The sequence below is a fragment of the Lissotriton helveticus genome, chromosome 2_1 (assembly GCF_964261635.1).
Source record: "Lissotriton helveticus chromosome 2_1, aLisHel1.1, whole genome shotgun sequence".
Lineage (NCBI taxonomy): Eukaryota > Metazoa > Chordata > Amphibia > Caudata > Salamandridae > Lissotriton > Lissotriton helveticus.
Genome location: NC_136059.1, coordinates 1,684,152,292 through 1,684,163,662, shown reverse-complemented (window position 1 = coordinate 1,684,163,662; position 11,371 = coordinate 1,684,152,292). Strand labels below are relative to the sequence as shown.

Here is an 11,371-nt window from a genome sequence, read left to right as displayed (position 1 = left end):
GTCTACGTCGGTTTCTTCTTTTTACATTTAATGTTGTTGTCACACATATTTAATATATTATCTTGGATGTTGTTCTTTTTGAAAATCTGAAAATAAAAAATAAATTTGACGGATTCATTCCATCGCAGGACTATAAATTGATGTTTCTAGTCTGTTGACCAATTGTTTCAGTGTATTTAGGCTCAGTACTGGCGCTTGTTTTGGTTTGTTATAGTACATGGACCCTGCCTTACTGAGGTGAGTCAAGGCCCTTGGTTGTTTTGTTTATATTACAGAAATAGGCTCATTGGCAAAGAGGCCCTCGAAGAGTACGCCCCGTAATCGTGCTCCCCTCTCAGAAAGCCACCAACAAGGAAGGCAGTGTGTGATGACTAAGACAGAAGCCGGACACTAGGACCCTGTGGGTCACAGGGCGGTGACCAGGTCACCAGACCACTTCCTGTGGACGGACAGGAAAAGGACATTATGCAGCAGGACGAGGACGAGGGCGGACGTGCCCAGACAGACGGACGATATACAAAATAAAGGAGTACCTCTGCACACGATCTGTGTCCTGTGTGGTTCCTGTGCGTGGCGCGACACACAACACGACATCTGGCGACGAGGGTGGGATGGACTGCATGCTGTGCCCATCGGAACATCGTGTTAAACCAGGAGCCCACCCTGGATTGCGTCGTGATCAAAAAAGAAGAGGGAAGAGTGAAGCGCCATCCAGAAGAAAGCAGCGACGTGGGAGCCCACCCCGACCGCCGCAACCGAAGAAGAAACGAGTCCGGTAAGCGCCAGCCAAAGAGCGCGAGCTTCAAAGAATAAAGGGAAGCCAGCGCGAGCTCTCGCGAGAGTCTCGGCGGCCATATTGGGGCCAGGCGCGAGGACCAATAGGGACGAAGAACAAGCGCGGCAGCGCGAGGTATATAAAAGACTTCGCAACGGTGAGCACACCATTGAGAGAACTAACAAAACAAGGACACGCATTTGAATGGACCACAGAGTGCAAAAAGGCGTTTGAAGAAATAAGAGCGTCCGTAACGGCAGTAGACCATTTGGCATATTTCGACCCGAACTTATGCACTGAACTAACAGTAGACGCCAGCCCGGTAGGTCTGGGCGCAATACTAGCACAACACAAACCTGGAAAGGATTCACCTCGACAGATAGTAACCTACGGAAGCAAGAGTCTGTCAGATGTCGAGAGAGCATACTCTCAGCCAGAGAAGGAGAGCTTGGCAGTAGTATGGGCATGCGAACACTACCACATGTTCATATATGGAAAACCCTTCACAATAGTGACGGACCACCAAGCACTAGTGACCATATATGGCAACCCAAATGCGAAAATACCACCAAGAATAGAAAGGTGGGGAATAAGGCTGATGGACTATAATTTCAAAATAGTGCACAAACCAGGCAAAGACCAAAACACAGCTGACTATATGTCGCGGCACCTGCTCCCGCACCAAAAGGGTGGTACCACAATGGCAGAAGACTATCTGAACTTCATTGTGAAGCAAAACACTCCAGCGTCAATAACAAGTGAAGAATTGGAGCGAGAGACAAAAAGAGACCCAACAATGAAGGCAATAGGGGCGATAGTGAGGTTACAAAGATGGAGACATATCAATAGCAACACTGTCACAGAAGAAGGGGTCGACAAAGAAGAACTGCTGGCGTTCAAAAAGATTGGCGAAGAGCTGTCTGAGACGGAGAACGGAGTCATGATGAGAGGTCCAAGGATTGTAATACCACATCGGCTGAGGAAGAGGACCGTTAAGATAGCTCATGAGTCACACAGAGGAATGGTAGCGACAAAGAAGATGTTGAGAGAAAGAGTGTGGTTCCCAGGACTGGACAGAATGGTGGAGGATGAAGTGTCACAATGCCACACCTGTCAAGTAACAGGGTCGTCTAGTAAGCCCACACCGTTGAAGATGTCGGAACTGCCCTTGGCAGTATGGACAGAACTAGCAGCAGACTTCTATGGGCCACTAGAGACTGGAAAGTACTTGCTGGTAGTGATTGACGAATTTTAAAGATTTCCAATAGTGAGGGAAGTGTCGTCGACATCGGCAGGTGCCACCCTACCTGTGTTAGACGACATATTTGCTGCCTGGGGCTCACCACAAACACTGAAAACAGACAATGGGCCTCCATTCTCAGGAGAAGAATTCCGCAGGTTCATGGACTACCTGGGAATCAAACACAGGAAAATAACTCCTCTGTGGCCACAAGCCAACGGAATGGCAGAACGGTTTATGGGGACCATCAAAAGAGCAATTCAGCGAGCAAAGTTGACATAGATCTCAATTGGGCAAGCGCTTTGTCAAGTGCTACGAGACTACAGGAACACCCCTCACAGCACCACGGGCAGATGTCCAGCAGAACTGGTGTTAGGAAGAGCAAGCAGGACAAGGCTACCACAAACAGAGGCCACAACAGACAGCAACAGAAGAGAGATTGCCGAAAGAGACAGTCAAGAGAAAAAGAAAATGAAAGAATATGCTGACAAAAAGAGAAATGCAGCTGAACACAAGCTAAAAGAAGGAGATTTAGTAATAGTGAAACAAACACAGCAAAGGAAATCTGACAGCCCTTTTTCAAAAGATCCTCTAGTAGTGACTGGAGTAAAAGGGTCAATGGTGACTGCGATCTCAGATCATCGGAAAATAACAAGAAACAGCTCACACTTCAAGGAGCTCAAGATGGAAGAAGGGGAAAGAGCAATAACAACACCGGAAGGGGAAGAAAGAGAGCAAGGAACAAACGGAGAGATGAAAACACACAAAGAAGAAGGCGGAGAACATGAACAGAGCGGAGAACAAAGACCAAGAAGAGAGTGCAAAAAGACAAAGAGACTGATCGAAGAAATGTAGAGACTCTCTCTCTCTCTCTCTCTCTCTCTCTCTCTCTCTCTCTCTCTCTCTCTCTCTCTCTCTCTCTCTTCCATAGTGTGGACAGCATACCAGGAATTTGTGCATGCAGAAAAGACTTTGTTGCGACAGGGGGGGAGATGTGATGACTATGACTAAGACAGAAGCCGGACACTAGGACCCTGTGGGTCACAGGGCGGTGACCAGGTCACCAGACCACTTCCTGTGGACGGACAGGAAAAGGACATTATGCAGCAGGACGAGGACGAGGGCGGATGTGCCCAGACAGACGGACGATATACAAAATAAAGGAGTACCTCTGCACACGATCTGTGTCCTGTGTGGTTCCTGTGCGTGGCGCGACACACAACACGACACAGTGGTAGACTTTATACTACATGAGCGGTGTCTAGCACAAAGGCCGACTAGGGGTGCCTTAGCATACACACTGACAACACAGCAAGAACTGCAATGTCATTGTCTCCACAGATGAGACCTGCCCCAAGGATCCAGAGGGGGTTTGAAGGAACCCACTCCAGTGGGTGCATTGTTTGACATCACCCAATGTCGTGGGGGTCTTCACAGCCTCTCCTTAGGGTGGGATGAGCCACCAGTATGTTTCTCTGCGGCAATGTCTGCAGTACATGCACTGAGTTAGTTAATGCATGTGTTACACAAAGCATACTTTTGGGTGGAGCATACAGCACCGAGAACCCCCAGTGAGGATGTACACTGGTGCAACCCTGGACTGTGCCACACTTTTGGTTATAAGGTTCCACGTGTTCGCCTTTCTCCACAGATTGAACAAAGACCCTTTTGGCCTGAATTACTGAGCACCATGTCAGTGTGTTTTCAGCAGGGCGAGTATGGATGTACCATTGCCATCAACACACTTAGTGCCTGATTACAAGTATCCTGATGAGGTGTGGTGGAGCGAGAGGGAGGCGTTCATTCCTCACCCTAAGTAATGAGTTCTTACAGAGGGAATCATTGGCTCCCAGCTCGATTCTCACAAGCAATTCCTCATTCTCCCTTGCAGTTTCCCCCTGCAGATACGCTGGGGGGGGAAACACGACAGGGCAGTGGTGTTTCAGTAGCAATTGTAATTCCCGATGGGGTCAGAAATTCCCTTACCAGAGTTCGGGGGGGGGGAGTATTGAGGCCCTCAGAGCACTTGACTGCCCTCTACCCATATTCCCACATATACACCGAATAAGGAAATATGGCTGGGAACTAGGGGTGATGCTTACAAAGGGTTAAGCATTCACAAACCCTTGAAACAGGCAAATCAGAGCTAAACCCCCTTTCTTCTGTTCTTAAGACATATAGCGATTTGGAAAACTTTTCCTGAATCACTAACTGTGTTTAGAAATGGATAGAAAACTGATATTTGCAAGTGGTATGTTTAAGGTGTCCATTTCAAATGCCAATTCGGTACCCTATGTATCAATGTTCTGCAACCGAAATCTGGTTAGAAAATATTGAAAAATTGCTGACTCCTGATTTGGGATGCATGGATTTCATTTAGGGGTCACAGTTGTGACCTCCTAGCTTGCCCCTTGCTACCCCTAGTAGTGCCAAGAACACAGGGATGCCACACATTATGAAAATCAGGCTCTAACCTCGCTTACTGCAAATTTTTATTACATTAATGGTGAAGAATAGTTTATTATTTACTATTAGTTTAAGAAAAAGTGGAGCAGCAAGATGTGCACCTTCACTGGCATGTTAGATAAGAAAAATAAAATGGGTTTAATGTATGTTGTGGGCGTGCATGTGGGTGAGAGAGAGTTTGAGTGAGAGAATGCGTATATTTGTGAGAATCTATGTTTGTATATGGGATTGTGGATGCGGGGTGTCAAAATGAGTGAGTAAGTATAAGTGAGTCAGAGTAAGAGTGAGTGAGAGAGTGCGAATGAGAGATTCAGGGTGAGAGTGAGTGCATGAGAGTAGGTGAAAATGAATAAGTGCAAGCCAGTGCTAATTGTGGAATGAGTGTGAATAGGTGAATGTAAGTGAGGATTTACCCATGGACATTGATTCACCAAAATGTCAGGGGTAGAGGTAGTAACATCATATACCCTTTGACCTTAATGATGTCACAGGGAGTGACATCATATGACCTTTGACCCTGCATCGTCCCAAGATGTGATGTCACATAACTTCAATTCTGATGACGTCATAATAATTTACATTGAAGTTACATAATTGCATAATTAATATGAAATATTCTTCTAGGGAAGAACAAAGGGTGGGGGGTTCTCTTAACTGAGAACATTTTGAAGTGGGCTTTACTAGTGTATTTGAATGCACAATTTTCCCATAAATTTGCTAAAAAGCTATAGGCTGTAAACAAACACTAAATATTCAAGTTCTTTCATTGTGTACCAAGCTACTGAAATCTGACAGTCCCCATGAGTTCAGCCAATTATGGGGCTTATTTACAAGCCGCTTGTGCCGCCAGTACGTCACTTTTTGTGATGCACCGGCGGCGCATTTTGCTGCTCCTTATTTATAAGGACTCGTGAAGCCACCCTGTGTGGCTTTTCGTGTCCTTGTAAATACCGCCCCTTTTCATTCAGCACTTTGAATGAAAGGGGCGTTCCATAGGTGTTGCTGTGGGTATTCCCACGCAACATCCATGGATTCTGCCACATTCCCAGATTTACGAGAAATCGTAAACCTGGGAATGCGTCAGAACGATACGCTTCCTCAGGGGAGATGTAGGGAGGAGCAACGAGAAGACATTTTTTATTTCCGTTTTTCCCTCTTTCTATGCGTGCTGAATTCTGCAGCACAGATAGAAAGAGGAAAACACCTCTTGTAATTGTGTTTGTGCAGGAAGGTGCCCCTTCCTGCACAAAAACAATCATTCCTGCAACACAGGCACCCATGCACCATGGTGCAAGAGTGCCTGCGTTAGCACCAGCGCAGTGGAGAGCACAGGGATCCGTCATATCGTTGTAGATATGACACATCCCTGTGCTATGAAAGTAACTCAGTGCGGCGCAGCAAAGTAGCTTGCAGCACCGTGCTGAGTCACTTTCTCATAAATAAGGCCCTTTTAAAAAAAAAATCTATAGTTGCCCCCTTATGTCAAAAATGACCTCCATTGTTAGAACCAGCATTTTGCCATGGTGGCCCCTTTTGCCCAAACATTACATACAATCGGCGGTGTCACTAGGGATGGTGTCACACAGTGCAGGTAAAGGTGTCACCCCCTCACTTGTAATTGGAAAAAACTTCCCTTACCGCCTGGTCCCGCTCCGCGCCACCTAAACCCTCTTGACCGGCCCTGGGCTGCCGCGTTTTTGCGAAGCAGACTTCAAGCAGCCTCTCTCCCTCCCCTGCGCCAATCACAACGCTGAAAAGGCAGCGTTGTGATTGGCTAGAGCAGGGATACTACTACCTGCCCATAGGAGACCGGGGGTTGCTGCATGAAGCAACCCTCGGTCTCAGCCCAGAAAACGGAACATGCGCACTATTTGCTGCTGCGCTTCACTGGGCCTGCCTGCAGGCTGTCAGTCAACTCTAGACTGCTGCCGCAGTGCCACCCACCCATCCCCTTAGCTTCGTCCAGGCTCGCAGCGTCAGTGAGCCGCAGCCACGTTGCCCCACTGACCACGATCACCTGGGGTGACACCAATCACCTGGCGCGTGATTGGTGTCACCCCAGGTGAGGGTGTCACCCGGTGCAGTCCGCACCCCCCTAGTGACGCCACTGCATACAATATGCCAGTGCCAATGCCAGAACTTTTCTAATACTGCTTCTCTTGCCCTTTGGAGGTCCCTTATGTCAAAGGTTATGTCTAATATGTCAAGGACCACATTTTGTCATGGATAGCCCCATGACCTTGCCACAGTTTTTCCTTCGATGTGCCATCACCAGCATACTCTACAACCCTGGCTTCAGTGATGTAGCCTTGATGGCAGCACCCCCATTGAAAATGATTGCAGCACTAATGAATGTGGTTGGGAGTGGACAGCACCCTTTAAAAGAGAGGGAAATCCTGGCCTCTTGAGTCTGAGACACCGGGAGGTCAGGTCTGTGTTGCCTTTAATATAGCCTTATAGCCCGCAGTAGAGGGCTATACCGGCTATTAAAGGCCCTCTCCAGCGTTAGAGGCCCGAGCCGAAGGCAAGGGCCTTTAACAAGGGAGAGGGACTTTAATAGCTGGTATAGCCCAGCTACGAAGGGCTATAAGGCTATTAGAACATTCTGCCACTAGAGGGCAGAATGTTCTAACAAAAAAGAACAAAGCTTTATGGGAGTGTGAGGGGATTGGAATTCCCTCAGGCTCCCTGAAGCCTTTGTTCACAGCCAGAGCAGTGAACAAAGAAACATTGGAATCTTGGAGCTCCAGGCTTATAACAGCCATTATAAGCCTGGAGCACTCCATTGTTTTCAATGGAGCTCACAACATTCCAATGTTCTAATAAAGTGATAGCATCTTTGGAGTGCCTAGCGCTATGCTGAAAGAAGTGCCCACCATTTTATACTTTGATTGCTGTATTCAAGCCTCAAAGAGTTAACAATGTCTCTCGCATCGGTCGAGGGATGCACATTGTGGTGTAAGTCTTAAAGGTATCCGCAGAAAGCACAATCATTACACTTTCACGAGCATAATTCATGTTTTTGGACAGATAAAACATTATTTATATAATGCTTTCTTCTAAATCGCTTTAAACAGAGGAAACTGACACCCAACCTAACATGGTACTCATTTGATTGACTTGGTAAGGATGTCAGAGCATGCTGGGATCTGATCTGTGACAAACAGTAGACACACAGATTTGAGCAATTAGCTCAAAGCTAAATTAATATGTGGGACTCAGAAAAGCATTCTTATCTCGATGGCTTGACATATGCCCTGAGGTTTAAACATCAGACTGTCAATAAATGGAAATAAAAGACCCATTCTCATTGAAGTCAGGGTTGTGGTAGGGCTGCCTGTGAAGCCACTTCCCGTCGCTTCAGTGATGCCATCACTCACATCGAATTTGTATTTGTGCCCATACTTACTTTTTCAGGAATATGCTCTAAACTCATGCATATTAATGAGGTGTTCCAGTGACTCAACAGCCCCTCGCGCTACTGCCGGTGACTTATGGAAGCAGGACCAGCACTAAGAACAGCTGAAATGAATTTAGGGAAATAGATCAAAAGTATGGATAAATACAATCTTGTCTACGCAACATATTCCGCTTGCGAATGTCCAGCCAGACGTTGTGCCCAGCCAACATAAAAAAGCAATTATTGATTTTAATACTTGGATTCTTAACATATATTCCTCCGATCCACCAAATAGCAATTTTTTTGCTGAACATCCTGTGGTGGCAAAAATGTCCCAATAACCAACTGTTTCTTCTGAGTAAACGAAACCCAAGAATTAAGTGTGGCTATGTTAACACAACAACACAACACTACTGATCAGTGGCTCTATTATTTCAGTTATAATAAGCTTCACTCACCAACATAGTAGAGATAGCTCCAGCGCACAAATGCCAGGATGAAGACCCCGGCGCTGAAGGATGCCATCCCGATCATAACCATCGTGGTGTCTTTCAAACATCTGGAGAAAACCAAGACGCCCATAAAGCTGGTGATGTTGATGAAGTTTCCAGCGGCTTCGCCGTAGCCAATGTCTACTGGACCCCAATTTAATGGCTCCTTTATCACGAATAAGGGAAGGACTTCGCGTGCGCCTTCCAAGGTTATGCTGTAGAGTACGGCACTGATGTAGAGTGGTGCTATTATGACCTTGGATGGTGCCACCATGATGTGACCCTCAGCCTGGATTGAAGGTGAACTTCTTGTGGGACAGTCATCTAACAACCTAGTTCCTTCGGTTTGCTCAGTGCTTTCACATTGGCTGTTCGCTACACGGGCCTGGTTGGGTTCCCTGCTTCCATTTCCCATGTCTCCTGCCTCAGGGACCTTCAAAACAAAAGTGCTGTATACAACGCAGAATAGGTAACAAGCAAGCGTGCAGAAGGCCAGCACCATACCCTGATGATGTTTCGCACTGAAACATATAAAGATGTGCCCTGAGGCCAAGCTTCCAGCAAAGCCAGCCAACCCGTAGGTGAGCTCAATGCTGATGAGTCGGACAGACCTCCAGCTCTCTGAAGAGTTGAGCGCCGCTAGTGCCATGATGCCAACCCAGTAAGTGGTGAAGCCACCGGTGACGCCGTTCAGTGCCGCGGAGCCGTACATTACCTCTATCGGCCAATCCAGTAGTATCACAAGGAGGAGGAGCAAACGAGACATGAGGTAGCCAAGCAGTGGCACACAGATGGTGATCTTCCGATGCTTTCTGTCCCCAAGCCTAGCCAGGATGTAAGCCGACAGCAGGGGACAGAGGCCAAAGAGGAGATTGTTGATCATGTAGAAGTTGGCGATGGCTATCTGCTGCGCTTCGTCAGTCAGCACCACTGCAGACGAGTTGGAGTGATTGTAATAGTTCTTCACCACCATCAGCAGCCCGGTGTCGTAGAAAGAGCTGGCCATCTCGGTCCCGGCCACGATGGGCTCTACCCATGACCGCCATCCTACTGCACACGCCATGCCACCTGCTGTGTCTCTCCTTTGCCTTGTACCAATGTATACAAGGTCATTGCATAATGAAGAATCTGGATATCACAGAGGACAAGCACTCAAATGCATGGTTCTTTCTAGCAGTTCACTGAAATCTTGTGTAGTTTAAGCTGTCAGCTCCTGCTAATATTGTGGTGGTCCCAAAACGTGTGAACGACTTTTGAGTCCTCTACCTCTTGGGAGCTGCAACACATGAGCATCAGGCTCGTGCTCTCAGCAGCATTTTCAGCTGAAGCTTCTTTCTCTGCTGTGCATTTTTTACCAAGAGGACAGGAAGTGGGAGGGAGGGGCCGTGCCACGAAAAACATCTGTCTCAACAACAGGATACTTCTGAACGAGAACACAGATGAAATGTCCAAAAGTGTCAAGCAAGCATTCAGAGCCATGGTTCTATAAGACGCAGTATGGCCTGTCCGGGCTATTACACATTCAAGACTACCCCATCCAAATTTCAAAATGTACCAAGTTAGGTCCACACTGTTCCAGAAAGGCATGTGCTCTTCTCCGTCCCATGGGTTCCTTCCCTTTCCCTCCTACCACTCTGTTCTCCATTTCCCCCCCATCTCTCCGGGGCCCCCTCCGATTCGCTGAAGGAGAGGCAGGGTCACCAACAGCTCACTTTTCTATTGGCCAGGGAGAGAGGGGCAGCCAATGAGAACGGAGTGGCCATTCGACTTCCCCGTGTGAGCTCAGAGGGTGTTTACTAAGAGTTTGTCTCGAATGGAGCGGGCCCAAACGAACGTTTCTCTTAACTTTCACTGTGGCATGTCGAACTGGAATATTTATAGGGTCATAATCTGCAGCCTCGGCGGCCATGTCCGTGCTTTGCAGACGCTGACGAATTAAATGTAAACCATATGTCGGAGAGTTTCTTCAAAAGATCTTAGCCACATAACACACAGTACGTCCCACCGCAAAATGTATTCCATAACCCGTGTATCGATTTGTTTTCTCTCAGTCACACAGCAGCCTTTCAAATGGCGTGGCTAGCACGAGTTTGGCTGGAAAGCATTCACCTATCAGAGGAGACGGCGCATACTACAGACACTGTAAAGGTGTATAAAAGGCAGCTCCATTAGACAGGTCTAGGCTAACAAATAACGGGCAGCGGCTTGCAGACTGAATCTAAGACCTCACTAATGCAATAGAACCAGCAGTAACTCATCCAAACCTAATACACTGAATCTACCTTTAGTGCCCTTAATAAACTGCTGTCCAGCTAACTCCCTAACAGCTTTCCGTTTGGTACATGTCAGCCCGTTTTCCATCTTTGGACTCCCTTACTCTTCCTCCTAGTTACTTCCTTGGAGAGATCCGGTTCAAGTACACCCCCATACCCCAACCTCAAGGTGTCTTGTCCCTTCTGGCCACGCTAACCAACCTGCTAAGCTTCAAACTTATAATAAACACACCTTGCAATCATAGCTGCCAAGGTTTCAGATTACAAAGTGTGACATTTTCATAATTTCAGTGTCATTATGAGTGACATTTCAATGACTATGAGTGACACTTTCTCACACGCAAAATCAAGCAATGAAGTCCAGAAAAACATATAAATATCAAGAATTGTATCCATTTGAGCAATGAGGCGCTCTAAGAAGATGTTACAACTGCTGGAAAACACCAGAAACTGAAGCACCGAGTGCCCTGCTAAACTGATTGTAAAACAAAACGAGGACTCACTGTGATCTGCACCACTCTCATTGAGAGTGTGCACCGCGCCACTGCGAACAAAAGAATGCTTCTGTGGATTTCAGCAAAGTCAGTTATTGTTGTACGGTCAGGTTATCTGTTGAGAAACCGGCGATGTGTGCCTGTCACTACCGAAATTTTGAGTAGGTGTAACGCTTTAATTTCTTCCGCTCTGAAAAACCTAAAAAAAAGCATTATCTTTCTTGATACTCGG

At 47.0% G+C, this 11,371-nt stretch overlaps 1 pseudogene; it reads right to left on the bottom strand.

The window, feature by feature from the left end:
* Nucleotides 1-8,331: 8,331 nt before the first annotated feature.
* On the bottom strand, nucleotides 8,332-9,435 carry LOC144820305 (solute carrier family 46 member 2 pseudogene; annotated as a pseudogene).
* Between the last annotated feature and the right edge of the window lie 1,936 nt (nucleotides 9,436-11,371).